A 15339-nucleotide genomic window follows, 5' to 3' on the forward strand; every position below is an offset into this window, starting at 1 on the left:
ATGGTGGGTGGGCGGTCAGGGATCGGGTGAAAAAATAAAATTTTAAAATTGAAAATATTTTTTAAAAATTGATGTTTTTCTCAAAAAAAAATTTAATTTGAAATTAGAGGATTGTTTTGAAAAATGTTTTCCTTAATTTTTTAAGGGAAATTATTTTCTTTAATTTTGAGGAAATTGAGTTGATTTGAAAAACATTTTCCAAAACTTTTATCCCAACCAAATATGAGAAAATTGAAAAATATTTTCCCCCGTACCAAATACACTCTAGATTAAAAAAAAAAAGGATCCTACTGAAATTTTCATTTCTATGGAAAGATTTTGAAATATTTTATTTAGTGTCTCACAAAATTGATAATAAGTTTGAGATATTATTATGTCTTTTAGGAGTGTGTGGTTTCAAATTATATGACTTCAATAGTGTAAAGGTTTAGATCCACCAACTATTTAGCCAATTGTTGTATGAGGTACAAAATAATTTTTTTAATATTTTTGAATCTTTTACTTTAATATTGCCTATTTTTGTGGTGCTTTTAGATAGGTTTAGATACATATATCTTTGGGAGTTAAAATTAAATATAATTTATTTTAAATATAATGTATCTAACTTTTTAGTGTATTTTATAGTAAAAATTTATGTATTTAAATATATATTTATCAATATATATACATATGACAGAAAATTCTTAATTAGTATTAAGTTATGTAATATTTTAAAAGTATAAATTATAATAATATATATAATAATAATGAAGTATAACTAATGACATAATTTCTCCCACATATATTTGTTTATGTGGGAGATTTTTGGTCTTTTTAACTTTACAAAAAAGTCAATATTTCATCAATTTTGGTTGTAAAATTGAAAGATAATTGTAAATTAAAAAAGGATTTAAAGAGAATTATCTTTGACCTATTCTTGATGTATGGTGAAGTTTCTATCTCTTTATTTTTTTTTAGGTTTGATTTTTGTTTTTATTATTATAAAAAGAAGTATTTATAATTATTTTTTACTTATTTATTAACATCCACTTCAACATGATTGCTATGGTTATGACTTATGAAAATTATGATTTAAAATAATAATTTTAAATAAACAAATACAGTGCACTGACTCTACCAAAAGTTAAAAAGGGAAGTATAGTTGCATGAATTAAAATAATGAATGTCAGAATTTAATTAATATTGGTTCTATGTATATGTCCTGTTAAATGAACTCTTTTTTTTTTTTTGGCAATTTGTTAGAAATTCTGTTTGATTCTTTTCTCCAACACAAGTGACAATATTTAGCAACAATAGTCAACCTTTGTGTATAATTTGTTTTTATGTCTTTTGATTTTTCAAAATTTCTTTGACTTTTTAATATTCAATATTATGAATATTAAAATAATTTGGATATGTATATATATTTGATGTATTCAGATAAATTTATTTAGGATATATGAGGTTAAAATTATGTACAATTCAGATACATTGTATCTAAGTTAATTCACATGTATTTGACTCTCTCGTTCATTTCTTTCTTATCTGGCTCGTGTCTCTCTTCTCTCACTCACATTTCTTTCTATGTATGTGTATTTCATAATGTACCTAATATTTTAGATATATGTGAAGCACACTAGATATAAAGACTATATAGTATATGTTGAACAAATTACACCTAATTTTGAAATCATGTATTAGAGATACATGCATTTGGACGTATCTGAATGTGTTAGATACATGTGTCTGAAATTTCAGACATAGATTAAAAAATACTTGTGTATTTTTCCAAAATAATACATTGTATAACTTATAAGTTATATGCAATTATTTGTTTTTAAAAAAATACCTTTCACTTTATTTAGTATAAAGAAAATCGAGAAATCTCAATGTTATTTTTGTCATTTTCATCTTTATCCCAAAATAATCTTAATAATATTTTTTCATCATCTCATAGTAATATGAACTCATCTCAATACTAATTTCTAATCTCGATATAATTTATTTCAAGATTAATAACTAAATAAAAGATAAGATAATAATAATTAAAACTTTTACGAAATATTTATGCTTGTTCATTATATCAATCTATCCCTAAAATTATAATTCTCATCTCACTCTATTTACCTCCAAGATATACTTTTGAATTTTTGTAATTAACTATTCTTTTGTATATCTTAATGTGAATTAATTGTAGTTTAATTTTAAAAAAAGCAATATAATATATGTCGGCAATATGGGAAGGAGAAACAATTATATTATTTTGTTTGTCATTAGGCAAAACATAAGGTTTCATGTCGAATTGTCTAAACAAGACATGATTTGTATTAATATTTAATTAAACATTGTGCAAGTAACATGCATTTGTATGATTTATATATGATATGTCATATTTAGTTCATTGTAAAATTATATTAATTTCATATATAATAATAATAATAGTAATAATAATAAATAATAATAATAATAATAATAATAATAAAATAAATAAATGATATACATTGATATTGAATGATTTAATTAAGTTTAATAATTCATTAAATTTGTGAAGATTCATAGCAGAGAGGATTAAAGGTATACTACATACTCTTACTATTTTTATTAGTGAAGTGTTAATTGACTTAAATTTTTTTTTTTTTAAAAAAATTCTTATAATTGTCGTTATTAAATATTTAAATAATTTTTATTTTCATATTTGATTGTGTATGATGAGGTTCAATTAAGTTGAATTCGATGATATAATTCATTTTAATCTAACAATATTTCTTTTAGCTAATTTTGAGTTCACCCAATCGAAATGAATTCACCAACAAATTGATTATAATTTGATTAATAAATTTAAACGAATTGAACGGATTATTTTTTCTTTTAAAATTAATTAGATCTTGTCTCCTCTTACTCCATAGTCATTTCCCCTACTAATATATAAGAGGGGATAATCAGGCAGGTCATGGTTGATATGTTTGATGGACATCGTTAATTATATATTTTTTTTCATTTTCATTTGTTTTGTTTGTCAATTTTTTTATATATTAAAAATTGCGTTAAAAATATAATAGATCATAATAATTGACAACTTAAAAGTTTTTTAATTTAGAAAAAACATATAGATAATTTGAGTGTTTGTTGTTCGATTGATTCATAAAATTAATCTATATGTGTCACGTGATAAAATGAGACAAAATAGGTAACATGTACAATATTATTTAATTTGGAAATTACATGATAAAATTTTGTTAATCTCAATAATTAACAATATTTGGTTGATTCACTACAACAAAAATAACTTTTAGCGGCATTAAATACTAACAGTAATAAAGAGGGCTAAAGTCTTTATCGGCATTAGTTAAGTGCCATTAGAACCAATGTCGCTAAAGGCTTTAGGGACGTATACAAAGAGTAACAATTGCCGTTAAAAATACATATTTAACGGCAATTAAGAACTAAATGCCGCTAATGGTCATTTTTGTTGTAGTGACTCTTGAAATTCTATATGTGCTATACATTGAGACAAGTTATAACATATATTACTTAAGATAAATGTAAGTTGCAATTATTATCAATTTAAAATATTTAAATATTATATTAAAATTTAATTGAGTCTCTAAATTTTATATATATCATATAAAATAAGATAAAAAAATAACAGATATTAAATCCGTGCTAGCGTGGGCACTTGTGTGCAGTGTTACTTGTAAGACAAACCAAGCAAAAATTTGGCACGATAGAGAAATGACAAATCAAAATACATAGAATTTTCTTTTTAGTTTGAGATTTTTATAAAATGTGTTGTCAATTTTGTGTCTCTATACATGTACCATTTATAGACTGCTTACCTAATTTTTATATTGTAAATCTAGAAACTCAAATAACATTTTCTAAGCAGAAACTATATCAAGTACGTACGTAATTGACAATACGAGCGGTTTGTTTTCTTATATCATCTTGGACAATATTTATTTTTAGCTAAACGTTGAGCTAGTTACACGTAAGAGGGTACACTTATATTTCATATGGATTGAATCACGTTTATTAGGACGTACATAGATGCTCTAAATTTTTATGATCGAGTTTTTTTGACTCTTATAAATATCTCTTTTGTTAATGTATTTCGAAAATTTAGATTGCATGTGTAAAAACATAAAGTTAGGACTATTTGATTATGTATATTTTTTAGGATAAATAAATCACGCGACAAGCTACATTTTCTTTACGTAATAACAAAATATATCATATTATATTATATTATATTAATCGAATGAATGAACTATTGTCTAAAATGAGTAATAATCCACGTCAAACTTTGAATTATATCGTGTTTGCATACATTCACTAGAAGCATTAATAAAGAATAATAACATCTATACCTAGATTTTGATTTTTGTTTATATTTAACTTACGTTGATGAATCTATTAAGTCTAACTCACAAAGCGTATTAGCTAGTTCAGTTAATTGATTATATTCTGTATTTTATTGTATATTGTTAATAAGAAATTTAATCATTCACATTCCACCTTATATTGAGCATAAGATGGTCACTTAATTACCTTTTATCGAAAAAATTATATGATACATAATTTTTTTATAATGTATATAAATCAAAAACAAACTTTTTGACATACACATAAGTGTTTTCCAATTTTTATTTTTATTTTATAAAGGTATTAAAGTTTAACTATGTATTCATGCTTTTGTCAGATTACAATAAATTTAGGTGTTAGAAAACTTTAATTTGTCAGCATATATACAACTCTAAAAGGAGTAGCACTTAGCCTAAACTTTATTTTCAATAATATTATCTTGTCTATGTACATGCACTTTGAAGTTTGAAATCACCTACTGAAAAATAATATACTGTGTGTATATATATCATCATCAACTTTTAACTTTTATAGATGAATTAACTTAACGGTGCATATATACACTTAATTATATATAGTTTAGGGAAAATGCCCAAGTACTCTCTCAATTTAGGTCCGAAATTTCAGAGACACACTTATACTATACTAAGGTCCTATTACCCCCTGAACTTATTTTATAAGTAATTTTTTACCCTTTTTTAGCCTACGTGGCACTAGTTTGAAAAAAAAAGTCAACCATCGTTGGGCCCACAAGATAGTGCCACGTAGGTCGAAAAGGGGTAAAAAATTATTAATAAAATAAGTTCAGGGGATAGAACCTTAGTATAGTATAAGTGTGTCTTTAAGATTTCGGGCATAGATTAAGGAGGTACTTGGACATTATCCCAGTAGTTTATTTAATACTTTATTAGAATTTATCCACAAAAATGCATTTGGTTCAATGCATCTTTCTAGGTTCAGACCTGGGATATTTATCCTAATTTGCCTTTTATTCTATATATTTTATTATTTTCTATTAGATATTCGATATTTGTATTAAAGTTTGATTAATTTAAACGAGAAATTTAGCTTTATTTTCTTTTCTTCTTTGTTTTTGTATCATTTCATCTGTTATATTAATTTCTCTTTGTACGCTCCTTAAGAAAATATTAATTAAAAAGTAATTTGATTAAATAATCTTTAAATTTAAATTGCGTTACATGGACGGAGCTATCAGAAGTAATTATTAAAATCCATTAAAATGCCTTTATTAGAATCGAAAAATTCAAAATTTTGAATCCACATCCTGATATTCTATATTGTGACATGTTTTCCGTGTTAACATAAATATTTAAGATCACATTATTCAAGATATACTGTTTAATTTATATGTACGTATTACATAGAAGTATATATAATTTCCACTAAAAATCTTAAATATTTTAATCATTTATCTTACTTAATATTTATATTAAAAAATAAAATGTTTTATCTTATTTATTAATTTTTGCAAATCAAAAGAGTCCTTTTATTATTTTTTCATACCATCCTTAATAATACTATAAATGATTATATAAACTACTAGTAATAAATCTTAGATTTCAAAATCATATTAGCAAAACTAATTTAACAAAATACATTTCTAATCAACTAATATATATCAAAGTGATACAAACTATAGATTCTATACGCACGTGAAAATAATTGGAAGAATTAAAAGATGGAGACAAATAGACATAGTGTTGAAGCTTTTATTCACTCTAAGATTTATATGTTTCATCTATAAACTTTTAAAAAAATATGCAAAAATAATATATTTATTTAGTTAAATTATTGCAAATTAAAGATTATTATATTTATAAAAGAGTAAATGTATCACAACTTTTGTTTATTTAACTAACAAGACTTTATTTTGTTCTCACTTTTGTGGGGTTGCCATACATATTATATGACTAAATATATATAATACTAGATGAGAATGAAAGAAAATATACATCATATTCATTTTATTTATTTTTCGTATTTGTTTCTAGCAGTAGAATCAATCATTTGTTATTTATATTAGAGTAGAATGTCCAGCTATATTGTATCTTTTCGAAATGAAGCCTTTTGCTAGACGGCTTATGTGTAATTTGGTAATGACATTAATAAAAAATGTTAATTTCATCTCCGTTAAAGATTGACTTATTTGAAATATTTTCGAAAGAATTTTTTGTCCAATATCCCATAGGCATTACAAGGATGTTCAATGCAAATTCGTGTTTCTAATGTTTAGAATTGCGTAATTTAAAATTCAGAAAAAATGAATTTAAAATAAATATAGTCTATTATATAAATTTAATTTATAATATTTTTTCTTTAAATTAGATATATAAATAATTTAAGCTAAATGTACGAATTTATTGAATTTGCTTTAGATCCGCTTCTATGTTTGGATTGAAAATAAGAGAAAAAGAAATGAAACAAGATTAGGATCCGCTTTTATATTTATATTCCGATAAATATTTAGTGATATGTTAAGTAGGAAACTCACACTCGATAGTTTAGCAATGAAATTCTAAAATTCGATACATTTTAGGTATGCTTTGACCCCAAATTCTATATTATATTACGAAAAAATATATCTTAGAACTCGTTTGACTGAGGGTTCAAATTATCCCCAAATTAATTATTCTAAAATTCTTATCTCATTTCAATATAAAATAAAAATATATTATAATCTCGAAATAACTAATTCATCCATAAGTTATCTTATCCAAATCAAATATGTGGTAAATTCATCCTTTTTATCTCTGATACAGAACAACTACTAAGGATGGTGGGGGATTTGTACATTGAATTGTGTAATTGGTACTTGGCATTGGAAAAGTGAACATCAATTAATAGTTGAGGTAGGTTCTCATAATAAATATTTGATACTCCCTTCGTTCGGTATTGTTTGTCATGGTTTCTATTTTTAGAGTCAAACTATAAAAACTTTAACTAATATTTTAAGATGTATTTTTTTCATCATATTAATATGTAAAAAATTATAACTTATAGTACTTTTCATATAGTTTTAGAATATCTAATTTTTTTGTTTAAAATATCAAATTAATGTAATCTAATTTACCTTTGAAAATTAGTTAAATTGACTTTCGATAAGCGCAACATGACAAACAATTCTGGACTGAGGGAGTAATAATTTACATAAAACACTCCGATACTTAATAGTTTAACAATAAAACTCAAAAATCAAAATTACTTTAGGTGTGTTTTGACCCCTAGCTCTATATTATATCAAGGGAAAATGTACTCTAGAACTTATTTGGTTAGTGAACAAATTAACTCAAAATTAATAATTTCAGAATTGTTATTTCACTTCAATACAAAATAAATAATATTATCTCATAATAACTAATTCAAAAAAAAATAAAATTATCCCAACTAAATAAGTGGGAGTGATGTTCATTGAATTATGTAATTGCTACTTGGCAAAGGGATGCTATGTAGGGCTCTCCATGACATCCTCACATTTATCCTTCTCTAGGTCTTGGATATGGGCTTTAATATATTTTAAGTTTTGTAATAACATCGTATTTCGATATCTATTTAGAAATTGATTCGATTAATTTAAATTTATATCATATGTATTTGCATAAAATCTGCTAAAAAAGAAATTTAAAGTGTATTTTATCTAGGTCTTTTTTTTTTAATTCTCGAAGTTGAAATTGTTATGATTTCGAATTAGAATTTCACACTTAATCAGCATAAGAAATAATCTAATTATAAATTTCATATTTTAATCTTAATAATGATATTTTATATTATATGTATCATAGAAATGTCATGTGGTTGAGACCATAGATTTTGAAATTATTATTTCTTATTCCATGAACACACACACACTTGTAAGAACAACCAATAACAAAGTTGTCCTTTTTAATTTTTAGTGAGGAATAGGGCTATGTAATTTAACTTATGTTAAAAATAAATCAACTTGTGTTTGTTAAATTTAAAAGTGATTAATTAAGTAGATAAGCATTTTAAAGCCATCTCACTCACTAGTTGTCAATAATACTTTAGCATGATCAAACAAAATGGGCTGTCAAATTAAAGTGTTAATCAATAGGCAAATGTGTCATTTGCACCAATGCCTCTAATTTTGGGGTGGTTCTTAATTGGAAAAATATTTACATACTAAGCAAAAAAAAAAAAAGAAGATGAAACTAATTTAATTCATAATTGGAGAGGGTATATATCTATGCACATATACATGCATTTGAATAACTATATTTTCTTTCTTTTTTAAGTATGCATTTATGCGTAGAAACACTGAATACATCATATTAGTGCATGTTTGATATCGTATACATGTATTTATGTACAAATACATCGGATACATCATAGACGATACACTGACTTGTTTGATGAATATACCAATGTATATTGATACCAGATACACTGAGTACGTCATTAATGTCTTAAACCTCTTAGCAAGTGAGATGTATTGTATTTTGATTTAAAACAAGAGAAAGGCGAGTAAGAGAGGAGAAGAGAGACGAGACCATCGCTGCATTACATAATTCCAATGTATCTTATGAAATTCCCTCTTCGTAATTTTTGTCCCTTAAATTTTGGGTCTTTTAATTTTAAAAAGGACCGAAAAAATTTATGATATAAAAATAAAACAAAAAATAGAATCACAAGATATAAATTCATATTTTCTTACCATAACATAACGCAAGTTGATAAAAATACAATATTTAGAACTCACAAGGTATGTATTACGAGACATAATTTAGTTTCGATAGAACTTATGCCAATAGAGACATAAGTTCAAATTCAGAACCTACAAAGTACGTAATATATAAGTGACTACTTATTCATACAAAACTTATTCTTAACAAAGCAAAAAGATCTCTAAACTTATACCTTACGAAATTAGATCATAATTAAAGAAATATGGTCCATAAAATATTCACTAAATAAACAAAAATAAATTAAAATTTTATAATATCTTTTAAAAATAAATTAAAATCACCTTGTCATATCTATTATCGAGATTGTAAAGATTGTATCTTGTTCCAACTGGATTCAAATCATACTTAACCAACTTTGACTATACTTAAAATTTGATTAGAATATTTTACCTCTAATAAATCAAATTTTTTTCATAGTGACAATATTTTTTAATTGATTTAGCAAAATAATTGTTAAAGAATGATAAAAAGTCCTACATCGGTGATCAACAAGATGGGTGGACTCCTTATAAGGTTTTGACAATCCTCCTCCTTTTGAGTTAGCTTTTGGGGTGTGAGTTAGGCCTAAGACCTAATTTCACATGATATCAGAGCAGGGCCAATCTCATCCGATGTTGGGGCCCCCAAAAATCCACGCACCAGATGCTAAGCACTGGGCGTGAGGTGGGGTTTTAAAGAATGACAAAAAGTCTCACATCGATGATTAATGAGATGAGTCCAAATTCAATTTGAACGAAAATCTAACTTTTATAATGAAATTTTGTTACAGAAAATAACGACTTACATATAATTTTATGTAATGAGAGATCAGTGTTTTTCTTAAACAACTATTATAATTTTCTTTAACACATTGGACTGTGTGGGAAATATTATATTTGTTAAGTGAAATATTTTATTAGTACTATCAATTAATCAAATCAAAATAAATCTCCTAATTATGCGGGTATTATCTGTATGATTTTACAGATAATTAATTAGTCCAAAAAGGAATCAATAGAAGATTTTATATATTGTGGTATAATATATTTAGGAACAAGGTGAGAGTGGAAAAAGATAAAATTTTATGAAAATAAAATGGGAAAAATATATTTGAATATTGATCGAAATTGCTATAATAATTTTAAAATTTGAGCATGACTTATTATCCACTATAATATTTCATACTTCCTTCGTCCCTTTTTACTTGTCTGTTTTTTCTTTTATAGTTGTCCCTAATTACTTGTCCATTTTGACAAATCAAGAAAGAACAATTTCTTTTTACCTATTATACCCTCAATTAAATGACTAATTATTTTGAAAATATAGAACTTTTCATCCACTTCATAATAAATAGGGGTAAATAAATTCAATACGTCATTAATTATTTTCTTAATAGATGTATCAATTCAAAAATGGACAAGTAAAAAAGGAACAAAGAAAGTAGTGTGTTTTAAAGACATATTATATATAAATGTCTACATAAACATTATAAATGTTACATTATTATATATAATAACTTGTCCAGTTATACATTTATTTGAGACATTTTTTCCAAAATAAAATGAAGTACATTTTTTAAGGAAATCTTTGTTGAAGAATACGAATCAAATCAAATGAAATAATTTTGATTTGAAGACAATCAAATAATCACAAGTTTCTATGCAATTAGAGAAATTAAAGCCAAAGACATTAAGAATATTGCACTTCAACCTAGTAATTTTATTTAGTACTTAAATTAATTTTAAACGTATGTGTTTTCACATTTAACTCTAATTTATGACTCATCACCTTGTTTGCTAATTGTACATACGTAGTTTTTTTTATTTTAGATATTTTATAATTTCTTGATGAGACTTAAAGGTGACTAAATTTCATTTATCTAAATATACCAAATGTAACATTACATGTGAGTTGGGAGACATTAAAATTAATAATATCAATTTCATTTTGTTTAGACTTTGGACATGACTTTATAAGAATACGTGAAGAGTCCTTCACTTGATCATTATGATCACATTATTTGCATTATATTTGACGAAGTCAATTATCTTGTTGGTGAATCTAAATCTTATTTCATATAAATTCATTATATCATAGTGTTAGCTTTCAAAGGGCTGAGCCAACTTCGGATTAGATGTTTATTCGAAACCTCTTCGATAAAAAAAAATATGATTAAAATTAGAAAAAAGAATAAATGCATCTCGAATTATCATAAATGGTATGCAAATATCCTGCGTTATACTTTTGGGACATTGGTGCCCTCCCGTTCAAAAAGTAGAGTATATATGCCTTCACTTTGTTAGAAGACTAAATAGAGACATATGATATACGTCGATCAGATATTTAATAAGTGCAGGATTGGTTATTAAATGGTATATATGCTCTACCTTTTGGACTGCAGGGGCATCAATGTCTCAAAAAATATGACGAAATGTATCCTTATACCATTTACTATAGTTCGGGGAATATATTTGTCCTTTTCCCTTAAAAATACGTATAAATTTTGACTCCTAATAAAAGTTCTGCCTCTATCATTATCAACCATATATAATATTTGATTTTTCTAAAAAAAATTGAAATTTTTAATATATTAGTCCCATCGCTTATTATTTGTAGTGTATAATTATTACATACAAATTCATATATCGATTTGATGATATTAAATTAGCTTTTGAAAATAAGTATTTTCAAAGTCATTGTGGACATTAATGCAAATGAAATGAATTTGCTATTATTTGGTGTTTGACAAAGCAATTAATTTGGGTAAATTCACTGCATGTTTCAAAAGCAAAGACAAAAGATCCAAAATTAAAATTATAGACTTTGTCAAAACTGTTCCATAATTTTTATTTCTTCCTAATTAATTCCTCTTTTTCTTTTCAATCAGTGGGGGTCCATATATATTTACTTTGTATTTGGGCAATTTTTTTTCTTTATTTATACAAATATTATTTATTTTTTTAATTTTCCAATCAGCTCTTTCTTTAGGATAGCTTCATGTGAGTTAATTGTATTTTAATAAATCTTGCATTGTTCAAAAAAAAAAAAGGCTCTTAACAATATTTTTTTCGTACTTAAAAGTATGAATTTGAGATTTTGATTAAAAATAAAACAGTTTCACTACTAAATCACAACTTATATCGATAAATTCATAATATAGTTATTTGTTACTTGGAAGACAAAACAAGCAAAAATCTAACATGATAGAGAAATGACAAAAAATAAAAAATGAAGTACATTTCCAAAGAATTTTCTTTAATTAGATTAATTCAAATTTATACCAAAAAAGAAATGTCAGCCTCTTTTGGATTTAGAAAAAGACTTTGAATTCTATTTTTCAAAATTTGTGTCAATATACATCTACTAGAAAACAATTGAAGATATCCATATCTAAAAATTTCTTACCTAATTTATTTGTAAATTCAGAATTGATTAAAAAGACTTCGAAGTTAGAATTTTAATATTACAAGTTTAAATTTTAAAAATAATAATTTCAAATGATTTTTTTCAATTTTTTAACTCTATATATTGTATTAAAAAAATAATATAAAGCTACATTTATTGCATCATATTTGTTGATAATCATACGGTCGATTTCAACTTATTAGCTGTATAATAAAACTAGTACTTCACGTAAAGTTTATTTCATCTCTTTATATTGTGTCTATGTTCATGTATTGGAATAGACGTACCAAATATGTGTTACTTATTTGTATAAAATAATATAATATAATATTATCATCATCAAGTTTAACTTTTGTTGATGAATTCACTTAACGGTGTATGCTTGTTTTTTTTTTCCAGCTAATAACTAATATGTATACTATATATAGAATTTAAGAAAGTTTTTCTTTTACGTAAAATATTTACTATTTTGATGAAAGATATTCAACTGATCATTATTCGTTCTATGTAGTGCCGTACCGGAGTGGAATGGCAATGGGATGGGAGAGCTTGTTAGAATATATATTTTGTCATTCGTTGATGTTCATATTGAAATTCAACTAAAATCAAATCGCGCACTATATAGGTCCCACTTTTGACAGAATTTTTTCCATACTATCCAGAATTCAAACTCGAGATATTGGTTAAGGGTAAACAGTCTCATTATACTGCACAACAGATAAAGCATTGTTCTCGTTAGACAATTTAGCTTTAATAAATTTATACCTATTAAACACGAATATCAACTGGTCCGAAAAATATAGTGTATATATAACTCTCACACAAATTTTATGAAATAGCCATGAATAAAATAAAAAAATCTTATTCCTATTTTAAATTTCGTGATCTTTTTCTACGTATCAAATTATTATAAATCTCTTTTTTTTGAATACAAACTACAGATTTTATATGCACGTGGAAATAATTGCGAAGAATTTATTAAATGTTGACAAATAGACATAATGTTGCAGCTTTTAGTCATTATGTGTCTTTTATGTTTTGTGATTCATTTATAAAATTGTATATAATGATACAAATTATATATATTATATATAAAATGTTAGATGAGAATAAAAGACTTAACATTACATTTTCTTTGAAGTATAATCGTTTTTTTTGGACCGTGGTTGTGTAAATTCAAATACTATTTTATGTATGAAACTATGTTTTATTTAAAGATTATATATAATAGTAAATTATTAATTTAAATTAAATATTTATTATTATAGTTTGATTTATTTATATCCGTAGTAAACTGTTGCTATTTCGTCTCTCTCCTTGGTGAATTTTGTTAGGCAGTCTCGCTGGCCTTTCTCGTTTTTATTTAAACACAAATGTGAAAAATGTGTTTGTGTTTGTATAAAACGAGAGAAAATTATATGTATACATATATTTTCGTTCTCCTCTCCCAAATACAATCTTCCCCTCTCCAGTTTTCTTCTGTTTTTCTCTCTTTCTTGCTTTATACAAACACAAATTATATAATTGATGTATAAACAGATTAAGCTGAAAATATAAATTAATTTTATTGAATTTTATTGAACTCGTTCTAAATCCGCGTTTATATTTAGGTGGAGGTGTGAAAGGGAATACGAAATTAAAGGAGGAATCACACTGGTGGAGAATGACTATACATTGAATATTACATGACATGTAGAGCTTTCTATGCCTAATGCACAATTATCATCTTCTTCTTTTTTTGGTCCAGAGGATGGGCTCTAATATTATATACAGTTAACTTTCATCAAATTTATTGTAGGTTTTCATATATTTTTAGTTTGATATAACTAATATTATATACAGTTAACTTTCATCAAATTTATTGTAGGTTTTCATATATTTTTAGTTTGATATAACTTTATCGACTGCACTACATCTTTTATTTATTTTGAAGGATGAATCTATTGTGACCTTTGGTTAGATAGGATTTATTTGATATTTGGTAAGATTGGACAACGGATCGGAACTGGATTAGCAGACCGAAATGAATCGATATCGGAACGAATCGGTATCGAATCGAAACGTGACGAGTTGATCGGTTTATTGATCGGTATCGGAATGAATCAGATTGAAATTATCGAGATAGATACTCGGTTCCATCTCGTCCCATTATTTACCGGATGAATCGGAACAAACCAGAATGGAACAGAATAGTAATATATTTCTTTTAGTCCTTAGGAAGTGAATTATTGAGGTTCGTCACACCTCTTAAAAAATATATATAAGAATATAAATTTAAAGACTACTTTCCACTATTATATTTATGATTATCCTCAACTATCCTTTTAGAAACTGTAAAATAGTTACAAACCTTATTTAAAAAAGGTGAATAAATAAATCTATCAAATAACAACTCACTTAACATAGACTAGCGAGCATACATTACCCTAAAAAGATGTAGTGCAGTCGATAAAGTTGTTGATTCTCACTTAATTAAAGGTCTCAAATTTGATCCCTAAAAATGAAAAATCCCTAGAAAAAGAAGTGTTACCCCACGAACAGTGGCCGAGCCACATGTAGTTGAGGATTGTTGATCGATACCACTTCGTCAGAAAATTACAGTGTATCTAGAGTAAAAATATTTTTCTTATGTTTATATATTACATATTGACATTCCTTGACTTCTACGCAATTTTACTTCTTTATATTTTGACACTCCTTAATCAAAACTATGGCTCCGCCACTGTCCACGAACGAGCCCCTAGCTAATACAAATCCAAATTAATTGAACTCTAATACTAATATCGAACAAATAAATATTTATAAATATATACATTTCAATTCTCAAGCAAGATATTCAGACAAGCAGTCAAAGAGGCAATAAAAACTATACTAGGAATATAATATTTAAGAT

Source organism: Solanum pennellii, chromosome 7 (genome assembly GCF_001406875.1).
Source record: "Solanum pennellii chromosome 7, SPENNV200".
Classification (NCBI taxonomy): Eukaryota; Viridiplantae; Streptophyta; class Magnoliopsida; order Solanales; family Solanaceae; genus Solanum; species Solanum pennellii.